The 15,325-nt window shown below is 36.9% G+C and overlaps 1 long non-coding RNA gene across 3 annotated transcripts in view; it reads right to left on the reverse strand.

Annotated features, from left to right (window-relative positions):
- Positions 1 to 298: 298 nt before the first annotated feature.
- Positions 299 to 15,325, reverse strand: part of LOC309626442 — a 130,776-nt gene continuing 115,749 nt past the window's right edge. For 2 of the 3 annotated variants that reach the window (XR_014243197.1, XR_014243198.1), the window contains exon 3: positions 299 to 7,400. This is a non-coding gene — a long non-coding RNA (uncharacterized lncRNA). The remainder of the gene's footprint in view (positions 7,401 to 15,325) is intronic. The other variant, XR_014243199.1, reaches the window with a different exon arrangement.

The following is a 15,325-nucleotide window of genomic DNA, read 5'->3' on the forward strand; positions in this document are numbered from 1 at the left end:
TAACTGCTAGTTTTTCAGTTTGGAAGCAAAACAGTGACATTTCTTTATTATAATGGGTATTAGCTGCCAATAGAAGGAAAAGATATTTAAAGAGTGTTCATTGTGCATGAAGAAGAATTCACAGGATGACATTAGTTTTAGAAATACAACTGGTTTTAGACAATGTATTTTCTTTAGAAAGAGAGAAAGGTCAGTCATGTGCTATAATTCACCTTGGAGGGACACAAATGATTTTGAAAGGCTATTTTGAAGTGTGCAAGTCAAGATGGTCTATTATAATGTAAGAATTTTATCACCAAATAATATTTACAACAGACATTTCAGACTCATGCTCCTTTCATACTTGACCTCATCTCATCTCCCACTCCCAAAATTAAGGAAGGCTTTCATTTTTTGTTCATATTTTTGGAATTTTTATAGGTGTGTGTCACTTTGCCAATCAGATTTTTTTTCATGTAAACATGCTTTTAACATCTTTAAGAACCAACATTTCTCAGAGTGTATCACCTGTTCTCCATGATTGTAAATTAATTTAATGACATTACATATAATGCTTAGATTACTGATAACAAACTTCTACTAGACTTTTAAGAATTATTTTTTAATTACATAAATGAGGCCTAAACATATTCTTGTTTTAACAAAAACTGCTATAGCTAACACAGTTTTTAAATATATGTATACATATATTTGAAAGATATATATTATTATATATTATGTATATAATCTATAATTTCCATTTTTTAATTTCAGTGCCATTGATGGTCTTTTCATGTTAGTACTTAAAGATGAAATACTACAAATTTAATTGAAGATTTCCTCTACAATTTGCACTGAGAAGTATCTAATTTTGTCCAAATAATCTTCCCTTACCCCCATCAATTTCTAAAATACAACTAATCAGATGAGATTAGCATTATCAGGAAAACTACAAAAAGGCACTTGAGGTAGTTTTTCTGCATAAATATAAAATATGCCAAGCCAGAGTCTATTCCTGCAATGCTTTTGGCTCTCCAGCATTACACACTAGAAAGCCACCTCCTTTTCTACCTTAATTTCATGGCATATTTAGAAAAATTTATAGAAGATTGATGCCTCCAAAACAGAAAAAGTTTGAATTCTAACTTAAAACTTTAGAATTCACTCTTTCTTTTTTGTATTCATTTGTTTACATATTAATCACACTAATGCTATGTACAAGGCATTCTGCTAAGAGCTAAGAATAAGAATATAAATACCAGATTCCTAATGCAAAAGAGGTCATCATTTACCACATGAAAATATCTAAATAACAAAAAAATTCAAGACAGTGTTATAAATGCTGCAATAGAAGAATGAGCAATGCTTTAGCTGTCCTGAGGATAGAGAATATTTTAGACAATCGATTAACCAACATTTACTGTCCACCTATATGTAAGACCATTTTTCTTTTGTAACAGTGTTTACCTAAATATCTTTTCATTCTAAAGCTTTTCTGAGTATATTAGAAAAGTATAGTTCATTGGTTAAGAGCACATGTTCTGGTGCCTAACTGCCTATGTTCAAATCCTTTTTCTGCTCTTTCCTAACTGAGTGATCTTGAACTTGACCTCTTAATTTTGTTATCTACAAAATGTGGATATTAATAATATCTGACCCATAAGATTGTGATGAGAATTAATATACATGAAGCACTTAGGACAATGTCTGACATGGAGTCATTATCTTCCTGTATTCACTTCTATTATGTCATCTTTAGTGGCTTCAATTTAAAGGATCTCATCAGGCATTTTCTCTTTGTCTTTAGTTCCAGACATCCAACCTTTTTGCTTAGGGTAGGCTTTCATGGCATACCATGCGGTCTGTCAACGGTACTCACTCATTCATGACTTAGGTTTCATTTAGATATCTCCAGGATGAGGGGAAGCAGTCATAATCTGAAAAGAGCTTCAATCCAGTTATACTTTAATAAGCATCAGACTTATTTCTGGGATATATTATCAAATATAATCTCTTTTGTAGAAGGAAAATAATAAAATAAAGAAGAATTCAGAATAAAACACACATACACACACACACACACTTGTGATTAAAATTTTGAATACCTTTTCAAGAAACTTCATGGTACAGACATTATAAATGCAACATTTTAAAAAAATCTAGCACTTTAATCTCTCCCAGGGGAGATGTTGCTGTTTAATTCTACTCCTTGGCAAAATTGACTAAAAACCATTTTTATTGGGGGAGGAGCAATAGAGTTGCCAGATTTAGCAAATAAAACTACAGGACACCCAGTTAAATTTGAATTTCAGATAAAGAACGAGTACTTTTTAAGAGTAACTATATCCCATGAGATATTTGGAACATATTTATGTAAAATTTTTACTCATTGTTTATCTGAAATTCAAATGTACCTGGGCATCATATGTTTTATTTGGCAACCCTAGGGGAGAATCACACCAAATCTGTTGTAGGAATGCCTTCACTTTTGTTAGATTGCTTTGTCCTTGCTTGCCTCTACCCTTCCTACTCCAACTCTTTAGAAATATCCCTAGAAAAGCATTCATGCATAATCATTGTTTTAAACATCTAAATTTAATGAAGAAAATGACATAGCCACACCCATAATCCAAGTCTATCATACCTGTCATTCTCCTCTGGCCCTTACCTCTAACTTCTATGACCTCCCCAACCCACCCCATTTCTTTCTGCCCTTTGCTTCCTTTTGGAAGCTTTCTTTTCATGACTGCTTTTCTTTCTTGGACAGCATGGCATCTCATTTGTTCAGATTAGGTGCTGGAGTACAGGGACAGAAAACAAATATGAAAAAAAAGCCTATTGAGCCTAGAAATACGTCCATCATTTCAACTATTCTCTTGTATTGTCCTCATCATCATTAATTTGTCCTTCCATTGTCCCCAACTGATGACATGCGAACACTAGATCAATCCAAAAGTCCTCTTTTGTTTTTTTTCCTGGAATCTGAGCATTATAGCAAGAACCATTATTATGTTTGGTGCCACTATAAATTGATAGTTTTCAAACGGAAATGTATATTCAGCATTGTGCAGAAATATTCTATTATTTTTTGTAACCAGCTTTCTCTCCCATTGTCCAGATGGGCTATTTCAAAAAAAAAAATTTTTTTTTTTTTCATTTCAAAACTTTCTAACTCCAGGCTTCACCCTTCACTCTTAATAAATAACTTCCCCTTAAACTTGCAGAGAAAATAGAAAATAGGGACCATCACACAAGATCTTCCACAGCTTCCTTAAATCCCATGTTCAATTTGTCTGAACTCATTCTTCCCCGATGTTTACGATGGAAAAGGTACTATGTCTCTTGCCTAGTTTTATATTACAAACATGCCTGTTCCCTCAAGAACCCTGCATATCTCTTTAACTACAGCCTTACACCCTTCCTCCTCTTCAAACTCAAGCATTTTGAAAAACACAAAAAAGAGATGTAGAATGACCATTTATAAGTCCTCGTTTAACCAGTAACCATTCTGCATGTTAAAAATCTGCTTTTGTTCTTTAAAATGAAACTGTTTTCAAAAAGATTCTCATTGCTACCTTTGTTGCTAAACCTAATGAAATCTTTTAATCTTTATCTTGCTTGATCATTCTTTTGCATTTGATAGTATAGGCCACCTTCTGAAACATTTTTTTCTCTTGCTTTTCTGTTATACCGCATCTTCCATCTCATTCTTCTTCCTCCTTCTATTTTGTCTATGATTTCTAAATCTATAGTTCCAAACCACCTGTATTAATTTCTCCGGGCCACTCTAGCAAGTTACTACAAACTTGGTGGCTTAAAGCAACAGAAATTTATTCTCTCACAGTTTTGGAGGCTAAAAGTATGAAATTAAGGTGTCGGCAGAGCCGCTACCTCCAGAGGACCAAGGGGAGAGTCCATTCCTTGTTTCTTCCAGCTTCTGGTGGCTGTTGTCATTTCTTGGTATAACAGTTAGTTTTCTTTGTCAACTTGGCCAGGATATAGTAGTCAATGATTTAATCAAACACTAATCAAAAAAAAAAAAAACACTAATCTAGGTGTTGCTGTGAAGGTACTTTGCAGACGTGGTTAACATCTACAGTTAGTGACTCTAAGTAAAGGGGATTCTTACGCTAGCTAGTACAATATTATTTTCAAGTAGAAAAATATACTCTTTTTTTAAAAAAAATAATGGCCATGTTATCATATATTTTATTTTTAATTATTTATTATTTATTTATTTATTTTTGGCTGCATTGGGTCTTCGTTGCTGTGCGCAGGCTTTCTCTAGTTGTGGCGAGCGGGGGCTACTCTTCGCTGCAGTGCGCCAGCTTCTCAGTGCGGTGACTTCTCTTGTTGCGGAGCACGGGCTCTAGACGCACGGTAGACACACGGGCTTCAGTAGCTGTGGCATGCAGGCTCAGTAGTTGTGGCTCGTGGGCTCTAGAGCGCAGGCTCAGTAGTTGTGGTGCACGGGCTTAGTTGCCCCAAGGCATGTGGGATCTTCCCTGACTAGGGATTGAACCCATGTCCCCTGTATTGGCAGGCGGATTCTTAACCACTGCACCAGGAAAGTCCGAAAAACATACTCTTAATGTAAATGTACTTGAGGAGAAGGAAGGTGATTCCCATGTGACACTAGCTTTCCTGGAGTTCACTGATGCTTCACTGACTTCTGATCTCCTCCTGCCCTGAGGTCCTTCTCTGGCTTAGTTCATTAGTGTGCTTTCCATCTGCAGAGGGCTAGTGCAGCTAGATCTGTACAATGAAAATCACAAAATACTGCTTAGAGAAATTATAGAAGCGTCAAATAAATAGATATATCATGTTCATGACTGCTATACATGCTAATAAAATCCCAATAAAGAGTCTGGTAGATTTTTCAGGGGTAAATTGACAAGTTGATTTTGAAATTTTCACAAAGCAGCAATGGATATAAAAGAACCAATATAATCGTGAACAAGTAAAATAAAGTTGGGGACCTATCAATAATTAAAATGCAGCTAATAAGACAGTCTAGTATGGGGTAAGTATAGACAAAGAGATCAATAGAACAGGATAGAGGATACAGTTGTAGACTCATACATAATCTGGTCACCTGATAGAAAACTAAAGCATCAATACTTTCAATGGAGGAAATGTTGTTCTTATCGATAAGTAGTGCTGGACCAACTGGATATTTAAATCGGTTAGAAATGAACTTTGACCTCTAATTTATACACCAACACTTGTCATGTTATACTAAGAAATACTTCCCCACCCAAATTTAAAGCTCAATCATTGGCTGAGTGTGTCTGGCTTTCTTATCTTTTAGCATGAATTTCTCTGGGAAGTTTCTCAGTCCTTCGTATAGTTTCATTTCCAAAGATCTGTTTGGCAAATTGACCAAATATACTTGTTTCTGCCTGAATCCAGCAGTGGATGTAGGTTAGTCTCAAGCCAGATTTTTCATCAAATACAGTAGAATATATGCTTCCTGGATAGAGTGGTAGCTCTTCTCAAACTTAACTTTGTATTAGAATCACCTAAGGGGCTTAGAAGAGAACATAAAAGAAAAGTTTTAGGACCTGGGGTTAAGCAAAATTTTTAGACATGACACCAAAAACACAATTCATAAAAGAAAAAAAATGATAGATGGGACTTCATCAAAATTAAAAGCTTTTGCTCTGTACAAGAAACTCTTAAGGGGATGAAAAGACAAGCTACAACCTGGGAGAAAATGCAAGTCATATATCCAGAGTATATGAAGAATTCTTAACATTCAACATTAATAAAATAAACTAATTTTGAAAATAATCAAAAGTTTGGACATTCACCAAAGAGGTTATAAGGATGGCAAATCAATATATTTTAAAAATGTTCAACATCATTAGCCATAAGAGAAATGTAAAGTTAAACCATAATGAGATACAACTACACACAAAAACAAAACATATTGACAACATCAAGTGCTGAAGAGGATGCGGAGCAAATAGAACTCTCATACTTTGCTATTGGTGATGAAAATATGTAAAACACTTGGGCAGTTTTTAATAAGGTTAAACATATATGTACCATGACTCAGCAACTCTCACTTGTTGGAGGAATGAAAGCTATGTTCACAAAAAAAACCCTGTACACAAATGCTTATATAGCAGTCTCTCCAAAACCGAAAACAGCCCAAAGTTTTTCAGTGAATGAATGGATAAACTGTGATACATCTGTGCAATGAAATACCACTCAGCAATAGAAAGGAACAAGCTATTGATTCACGCCACAATTTGGATGAATCTCAAATGCATTATGCTGAGGAAAAGAAGCCAGTTTCAAAAGGTTGTATACTATGTGATTCCATTTATACGACATTCTCAAAAAGATAAATCTATAAACATGGAAAACAGATGAATGGTTACCAAGGGTTAGGAGTACGGGGAGGTATGGCTAAAAAGTAATGGCATGAGGGAGATGTTTGAGGTAATAGAAGGAACTCTCTCCATATCCTAATAATCGTGGTGGTTACTTGAAGCTATACAAGTGCCAAAATTCATAGAACTGTACATGGAAAAAAAGTCAATTTGACTACATGATAATTTAAAAGGTAAAATTAATAATTAAAAAACCTAAAAACTCCACATGCTTACAAGTTATAAGGATCCAGATGAGTTTGTCAGGCTCTAGCTATACGAGCTCATTAGACAGTATCATTAGACATATTCTCTCTTTCTTTCTTCACTTCACAGTTAAAATCTAACCAGGCCTCTATATCAATGTGTTAAAAATTATTTGTGTGTAAAAGTGTTTATTTTCTTTGCTTTAATTGTGTTGGCTTCATTTTAAGACAAGTTCTCCCTATAAGATGGAAAAAATGACCACCAGTAATTCCAGGTTTACATTTGCCCCACAAACAAAAAGAAATGTTCACTTTCCCAGGACATAAACGATTTCCACTGGCAAAGCTTATGTCCCATGTCCATTCCTGGATGCATCATTTTGGCCAGGAGATGGAATTCCATCTTTGCCCGTGTCTGCTGTTGGGCCAGGGTTAGGGGCTGCCTCATTTACTTCTAGATAAGAATGAAGTGAGTGTAGTTAACCAAGGCATGCTGGACAGACAGAAACATATATCATCTACGGTGGACTTAGTGCTGGGAAAGATATTTAACTAATCTTTGTCTCAATTTGTCTATGAAGAAAGGGGATAATGATAGTACATTTTAAAAGCAATGACAGCATCTACCCACAAGTGAGCTGGATCACAGGCTGCTGCTCTATTTCTCTCAGCCATTTTTACAGGATGTTAACTATGGCTGAAGAGAATGAAAAAACAGTGCCATAGTACCTGCATTTCACACTTGTAAAAACGTAGAATGCTGGGACTGAAAGGGTCCATGAGAAGTCTTCTTTCCCATCTTTCTGATTTCAGGAAGGACTATACCTGTGTATTCCTAAAGGAAAGAAAAAAAATACATATATATGTTTATGATTTTCATGGAATAATATTCTATTATAAGACATCCTCAGGAATCTCAGAAATGTCTTAAATTCGACTAAGTCTTTCATGTTATTGCGTTCATGAAATAATATGAAAGCTCAGGTCCCATTAGTATTATTCTTTCTTTATTAATAATTTTTTAAAGGAGTAAGTGAGCTGATCTTCACTCTATTTCAAATGTCATTATAGATAATATTGAAAAGTCTTTAAGTCATAAAATCCTTCAGCAATCATTTGTTCTTCATATACCAAATTCTTGTTCCACTAAACTTTATGTTTCACTTTTAATCCTTTAAATCTTCTTTTTTTTTTTTTGAACCCTTCAGAAATTCTGAACAACCCCTTTCAGGACAGAGGGAATGTGAGCTCTATAGATTTTCTCACTGACAACTAAAAACCCAGAAATGTCTTCAAAAGAGGAAACGAGCACAGGACCTGGAGATGAGGTTATTCCAGGATTCTGAGGGAGTCCCAACACTTTCCAGACCATCTGGTCTATATCTAATTGCTAATGGATTGAACGGATTTTTTTCATCCATAAATATAGCCTAAAGGGGAATTAAGCTGGATTTTTGAGAAAGCCTGGCACAAAAGAGCTGTTGTCAAAGAAAGCTAAAGAGGATAGTGATAATGTCAGTACATCAAATTGCAGAAAATACTATTTTCATTTCCTGATGGAGGGGAAATATAGAGCTGCTTATGTGAAGCATTTTCAAATTTATTCCCTCCTCCTTATAAGTCAGCCTCACTAATTAGAATCAATTTAATTTCTCCAACTCCTTTTAAAGAATGAATGCCAGCCAGTAGTCTATTTTTTTTTCTTCCTGAAAAAATGATACTGTGGCTTTAATTGTGCATGGAGCTAAAAAGGTTGCCATGGAGATGAAAAATCTGTGTTGGGGCTGCTCCACTTCTCTGGCCTTGTTCTGAGCCTGAAGTGGAAGGCTCTGTTGTTAAAAGAACAGAATTTTAATTTCTGCCAATAAAACCTGTTTACTTTTTAATGCAATTTTGTTCCTGTTGCTATCTTTTATTTCATAAGAACAGTCAAGGTGCTCAAAATGACAATAATGAGAACGTTTTAGACTATTCGGTTTGTGATTGCTGGAGAGCCAGCCTCAAAAATGTGTCCCAACAGGCTCTGACGTTCAGTACAGGCTGCTGCCATAGTTTGGAAATGTTTGCCACCTAGTGGCGGAAGTTGAGAAATGCCGAAAGATGCGATAAACATTTCACGTTTTGGAAATTATGAAGCAAAAAGAAAAGAGAATAACTGTTCCCCAAAATAGATTCTTCCAAGGAATTATTTAATAGATTTTACGATCACTATTTCTACCTCTCGCACCTCTTTATGCTGTTGTCTGGAATACGTTTAAGAGTCAGCTCAAATGTTAATTACTCAATGCGAGGCTCCACAATTCCTTCCTTCTCGGTCCTCCTCAATCAGAATTAATTATTGCACTCCCACAGCATTTTGTTCTTGCCCCTATTACAATACCGATAACATTATATTTAGGGGTTTGCGTGTGTGTCCATCTTCTGACAGATTCAGTAGTTCCTTGAGTGAAAAATGCTTTAACACTTTGTGATTTCTCTGTACCTATGGCGATAGTAGGGATATAGCAGGTTCCCAGGAAATGTTTACTAAATTGATTAATTGCCTCTACCCTCAGCCCCTTCTTGAACCATACTGCTCCTTACTCTCTTTATTCTATTGACTTTTTTTAGCGCCTCAGAAGAGGGGATGTCCTGCTACAAGACCTTTGCACACTGGTTTCCTTTGCCTGGAATAATATTCTTTCCTCCTCTTTGACCTGATTGACACTTACTCATCATAAGGCTCTCAATTCAGAAATTTCCTCTGGAAGGAAGCTTTCCTCTATCCCCTGATCCGTTGATTCTCTTTATGAGACACTCCCATTGTCTAATATTCTTAGTCCTTTTCACAGTTGTGATTTTATATTATCTGGGCAACTATTTAACTCATGTCTGCCTCCCCCAATATGTATGGAAGGGCTTTGAAAGCTGTAACCACACCTGCTTTGGTTCACTGTGGTTATCTCTAGTGCTGAAAAAAATCAGGCTTAATTGTTAAATATAATTAAATTGAATATTTGCTCATGATTACATTTTTTGTATTTATTTTTATTGAGATATAATTGACATATAGCACTGTGTAAGTTTAAGGTGTAAAATGTAATAGTTTGATACATTTCTATATTGCAATATGATTACTACCTTGGCGTTAGCTAGCACCTCTATCACATGTGTCATTTCTTTTTTTGTGGTGGGAACGATTAAGATCTAGTCTCTTAGCAACTTTGAAATTTATAACACTATTTTTGTTATAATGACTATGCTGTGCATTAGATCTCCAGGACTTATATATCTGCTGGTTGCCTGTTTGTACCTTTAAATAACATCTCTCCACTTTGTCCCAGCTTCCCCTTCCACCCCGGCCCCACCTCGTGTCCTCAAGTCCATTCTCTACGTCTGTGTCTTTATTCCTGTCCTGCCACGAGGTTCATCAGAACCATTGTTTTTTAGATTCCATATATAGGTGTTAGCATAAGGTATTTGTTTTTCTCTTTCTGACTTACTTCACTCTGTATGACAGTCTCTAGTTCCATCCACATCTCTACAAATGACCCAATTTCGTTCCTTTTTATGGCTGAGTAATATTCCACTGTATATATGTGCCACATCTTCTTTATCCATTCATCTGTCGATGGACATTTAGGTTGCTTCCATGTCCTGCCTATTGTAAATAGTGCTGCAGTCAACATTGTGGTACATGACTCTTTTTGAATTATGGTTTTCTCAGGGTAAGTGAGGGAGTAGCATTGACATATATACACTACAAAATGTAAAATAGATGGCTAGTGGGAAGCAGCTGCATAGCACAGGGAGATCAGCTCGGTGCTTTGTGACCACCTAGAGATTAAACAAATCACACAGCTAGTGGCTCAGCCAGTGTGCTAGAGCATGTAGCTCTCTATAAATCAGAGGTTCCCACAATGCCCTCCTTGGGTTTGCTTAATTTGCAAGAGTGGTTCACAAAACTCAGGAAACCTGTTTACTCATTAGACTTCCAATTTATTATAAAGGATACTGAAGGATACAAATCAACAGCCAGATGAAGAGAGATACATAGGGCGAGGTTTCAAACAAAGGAGCTTCTGTCCACAGGGAGTTTGGAGCCTGGCATGGTGCTAATAGAAGTGTTCTGATTCCTCAGCTTGGAAACTCTCCAAACTCCTCCTTTTGGTTTTTATGGAGGTTTCATTTCATAGGCATGATTGATAAATTCACTGGTCATTAGTAATTGATTCAACTGCTATCCCCTTTGCCCTCCCTGGAAATCAGGGGTTGGGACTGAAAGTTCTACCCCTCTATTCAAGGTTGGCGCCCCTGGCAACCAGCTCCCATCCTTAGGTGCTTTCCAAAATTCACCTCATTAACATAAAACCAGTTGCGGTGGAAAAGGCTTGTTATGAATAGCAAGACACCCATTTCACTTTTATGGCTCTAAAACATTTTCAAGAACTGGGAACAGGATACAAAATGTTATAACAAAAGTTTCTCCCATGACTCCTATTGCTCAGGAAATTCCAAGGGTATGGGGAACTATGAGCCAGGAACTATGGAGGAAGACCAGCTATATATTTCTCAGTTTGGTCATCTGAGTGATCAAATGTATATTTATTATAAGTCACAGTATTGCACCAGCAACTTCCCAGTGGCTTTCTTGGTGCCTCAGGTACTGCCAAGCTTGGGAGGAAAGAATATGAGAGGTGTTTGAGCTGGGATGACTTGGGTTCTCAGAATGTTCCAGAGAACCTTTCCTTTTATATATTTTGTATCTTGGAGTTCTCTAAAATGTCTTATTTGGCAAAAGAGTTCTACAACTAAAAACCACTTGCCATAGACTGAATGTTTGCGTTCCCCCCAATTTCTTGTGTAGAAACATAATCCCTAATATGACAGTACTAGAAGGTGGGCTTTGGGGGAGGTGATTAGGTCATAAGGGCAGAACCCTCATAAATGGAATTAACCCCCTTATAAAAAGGCTGAAGAAAACTCCTTTACCCCTTCACCATGTGAGGTAAAGTCAGAAGACAGCTGTCAATGAGGACAGGGATCTCAGCAAACGCCTAATCTGCCAGCACCATGATCTCAGACTTCCCAGCCTCCAGAACTGTGAGAAATAAATGCTTATTTTTTACAAGCCACCTAATTATTCGCATTTTCGTCATAGCAGCCCAAATGGACTAAGACATCACTCTATACATGCTGCCTTTTAATTTGTATCCCACTGAATAGATACAAGTTCCCTTCAGTGACTTTGTTTACTACCATCACCACATGTTTCCCCACCAATAATGGTTTTGTATTTTGTCAGGAAACCAATGGTTTAATGAAGGTACAGTGGTTATTAGTGGGAATTTTAGGGTCTCTGGCAGGACTGGGATGTTATTTGGTCCAAACCAGAGCTTTATCTATTTATCAAACCAACCGTTGTTGAATTTTCAATCTTGTTTTTCCACTTCTGGGGCCAATTGTTGGGCTTTACTAGCCAGTTTTTCTAAGTTATCATTTGGGGAAATATCCCTTTGGACCATGATAGAGATTTGACTGCTGTAGTTTTCTTTAAGGGTAGCATTCCTTGCAGAAATGTCAGCTTCCAGAGAGTCACGTTTAGAATGCCCTGGAATCTTTTTTTTTTTTTGAATTTTATTTATTTATTTTTATACAGCAGGTACTTATTAGTCATCCATTTTATACACATCAGTGTATACATGTCAATCCCAATCTCCCATTTCACCACACCACCACCACCACCACCCCCCCACTTTCTCCCCTTGGTGTCCATACGTTTGTTCTCTACATCTGTGTCTCTAATTCTGCCTTGCAAATCGGTCATTCTGTAGCAGTTTTTAGATTCCACATATATGCGTTAATATATGATGTTTGTTTTTCTCTTTCTGACTTACTTCACTCTGCATGACAGTCTCTAGATCCATCCACGTCTCTACAAATGACCCAGTTTCGTTCCTTTTTATGGCTGAGTAATATTCCATTGTATATATGTACCACATCTTCTTTACCCATTCATCTGTCGATGGGTATTTAGGTTGCTTCCATGACTGGGCTATTATAAGTAGTGCTGCAATGAACATTGGGGTGCATGTGTCTTTTTGAATTACGGTTTTCTCTGGGTATATGCCCAGTAGTGGGATTGCTGGGTCATATGGTAATTCTATTTCTAGTTTTTTAAGGAACTTCCATATTGTTCTCCATAGTGGCTGTATCAATTTACATTCCCACCAACAGTGCATGAGGGTTCCCTTTTCTCCACACCCTCTCCAGCATTTGTTGTTTGTAGATTTTCTGATGATGCCCATTCTGACCAGTGTGAGGTGATACCTCACTGTAGTTTTGATTTGCATTTCTCTAATCATTAGTGATGTTGAGCAGCTTCTCATGTGCCTCTTGGCCATCTGTATGTCTTCTTTGGAGAAATGTCTATTTAGGTCTTCTGCCCATTTTTTGATTGGGTTGTTTGTTTTTTAATATTGAGCTGCATGAGCTGTTTATATATTTTGGAGATTAATTCTTTGTCCATTGATTCATTTGCAAATATTTTCTCCCATTCTGAGGGTTGTCTTTTCCTCTTGTTTATGGTTTCCTTTGCTGTGCAAAAGCTTTGAAGTTTCATTAGGTCCCATTTGTTTATTTTTGTTTTTATTTCCATTTCTCTAAGAGGTGGGTCAAAAAGGATCTTGCTGTGATTTATGTCATAGAGTCATCTGCCTATGTTTTCCTGTAAGAGTTTTATAGTGTCCTGTCTTACATTTAGGTCTTTAATCCATTGTGAGTTTATTTTTGTGTATGGTGTTAGGGAGTGTTAATTTCATTCTTTTACATGTACTTGTCCAGTTTTCCCAGCACCACTTATGAAGAGACTGTCTTTTCTCCATTGTATATCCTTGCCTACTTTGTCATAGATTAGTTGACCATAGGTGCGTGGGTTTATCTCTGGGCTTTCTACACTGTTCCGTTGATCCATATTTCTGTTTTTGTGCCAGTACCATACTGTCTTGATTACTGTAGCTTTGTAGTATAGTCTGAAGTCAGGGAGTCTGATTCATCCAGCTCCATTTCTTTCCCTCAAGATTGCTTTGGCTATTTGGGGTCTTTCGTGTCTCCATACAAATTTTTTTTTTAATTTATTTATATTTATTTTTGGCTGTGTTGGGTCTTCGTTTCTGTGCGAGGGCTTTCTCCAGCTGTGGCGAGCGGGAGCCACTCCTCATCACGGTGCGCGGGCCTCTCACTGTCGCAGCCTCTCCCGTTGCAGAGCACAGGCTCCAGACGCGCAGGCTCAGTAGTTGTGGCTCACGGGCTTAGTTGCTCCGCGGCATGTGGGATCCTCCCAGACCAGGGCTCGAACCCATGTCTCCTGCATTGGCAGGCAGATTCTTAACCACTGCACCACCAGGGAAGCCCCTCTCCATACAAATTTTAAGATTTTGGTTCGAGTTCTGTAAAAAATGTCATTGGTAATTTGTTAGGGATTGCACTGAATCTGTAGATTGCTTTGGGTAGTATAGTCATTTTCACAATATTGATTCTTCCAATCCAAGAACATGGTATATCTCTCCATCTGTTTGTGTCATCTTTGATTTCTTTCATCAGTGTCTTATAGTTTTCTGAGTATAGGTCTTTTACCTCCTTAGGTAGGTTTATTGCTAGGTATTTTATTCTTTCTGTTGCAATGGTGAAAGGGATTGTTTCCTTAATTTCTCTTTCTGATCTTTTGTTGTTAGTGTATAGGAATGCAAGAGATTTCTCTGCGTTAATTTTGCATCCTGCAACTTCAACAAATTCATTGATTAGCTCTAGTAGTTTTCTGGTGGCATCTTTAGGATTCTCTATGTATAGTATCATGTCATCTGCAAACAGTGACAGTTTTACTTCTTCTTTTCCAATTTGTATTCTTTTTATTTCTTTTTCGTGGCCAGGACTTCCAAAACTACGTTGAATAATAGTGGGCGAGAGTGGACATCCTTGTCTTGTTCCTGATCTTAGAGGAAATGTTTTCAGATTTTCACCATTGAGAATGATGATTGTTGTGGGTTTGTCATATATGGCCTTTATTATGTTGGGGTAGGTTCCCTCTATGCCCACTTTCTGGAGAGTTGTTATCATAGATCAGTGTTGAATTTTGTCAAAAGCTTTTTCTGCATCTATTGAGATGATCATATGGTTTTTATTCTTCAGTTTGATAATATGGGGTATCACATTGATTGATTTGCATATATTGAAGAATCCTTGCATCTCTGAGATAAATCCCACTTGATCATGATGTACGATCCTTTTAATGTGTTGTTGCATTCTGTTTGCTAGTATTTCGTTGAGGATTTTTGCATGTATATTCATCAGTGATATTGGTCTGTAATTTTCTTTTTTTGTAGTATCTCTGTCTGGTTTTGGAATCAGGTTGATGGCGGCCTCGTAGAATGAGTTTGGGAGTGTCCCTCCCTCTGCGAATTTTTTGGAAGAGTTTGGGAAGGATGGGTGTTAGCTCTTCTCTAAATATTTGATAGAATTCACCTGTGAAGCCCTCTGGTCCTGGAATTTTGTTTGTTGGAATATTTTTAATCACAGTTTCATTTTCATTACTTGTGATTGGTCTGTTCATATTCTATTTCTTTCTGGTTCAGTCCTGGAAGATTATACCTTCCTAAGAATTTGTCCATTTTTTCAGGTGTCCATTTTATTGGCATAGAGTTGCTTGTAGTAGTCTCTTATGATGCTTTGTATTCCTGTGGTGTCTGTTGTAACTTCTCCTTTTTCATTTCTAATTTTATTGAT

The sequence above is a fragment of the Balaenoptera borealis genome, assembly GCF_965194805.1.
Source record: "Balaenoptera borealis genome assembly, chromosome: 1".
Taxonomy (NCBI): Eukaryota; Metazoa; Chordata; class Mammalia; order Artiodactyla; family Balaenopteridae; genus Balaenoptera; species Balaenoptera borealis.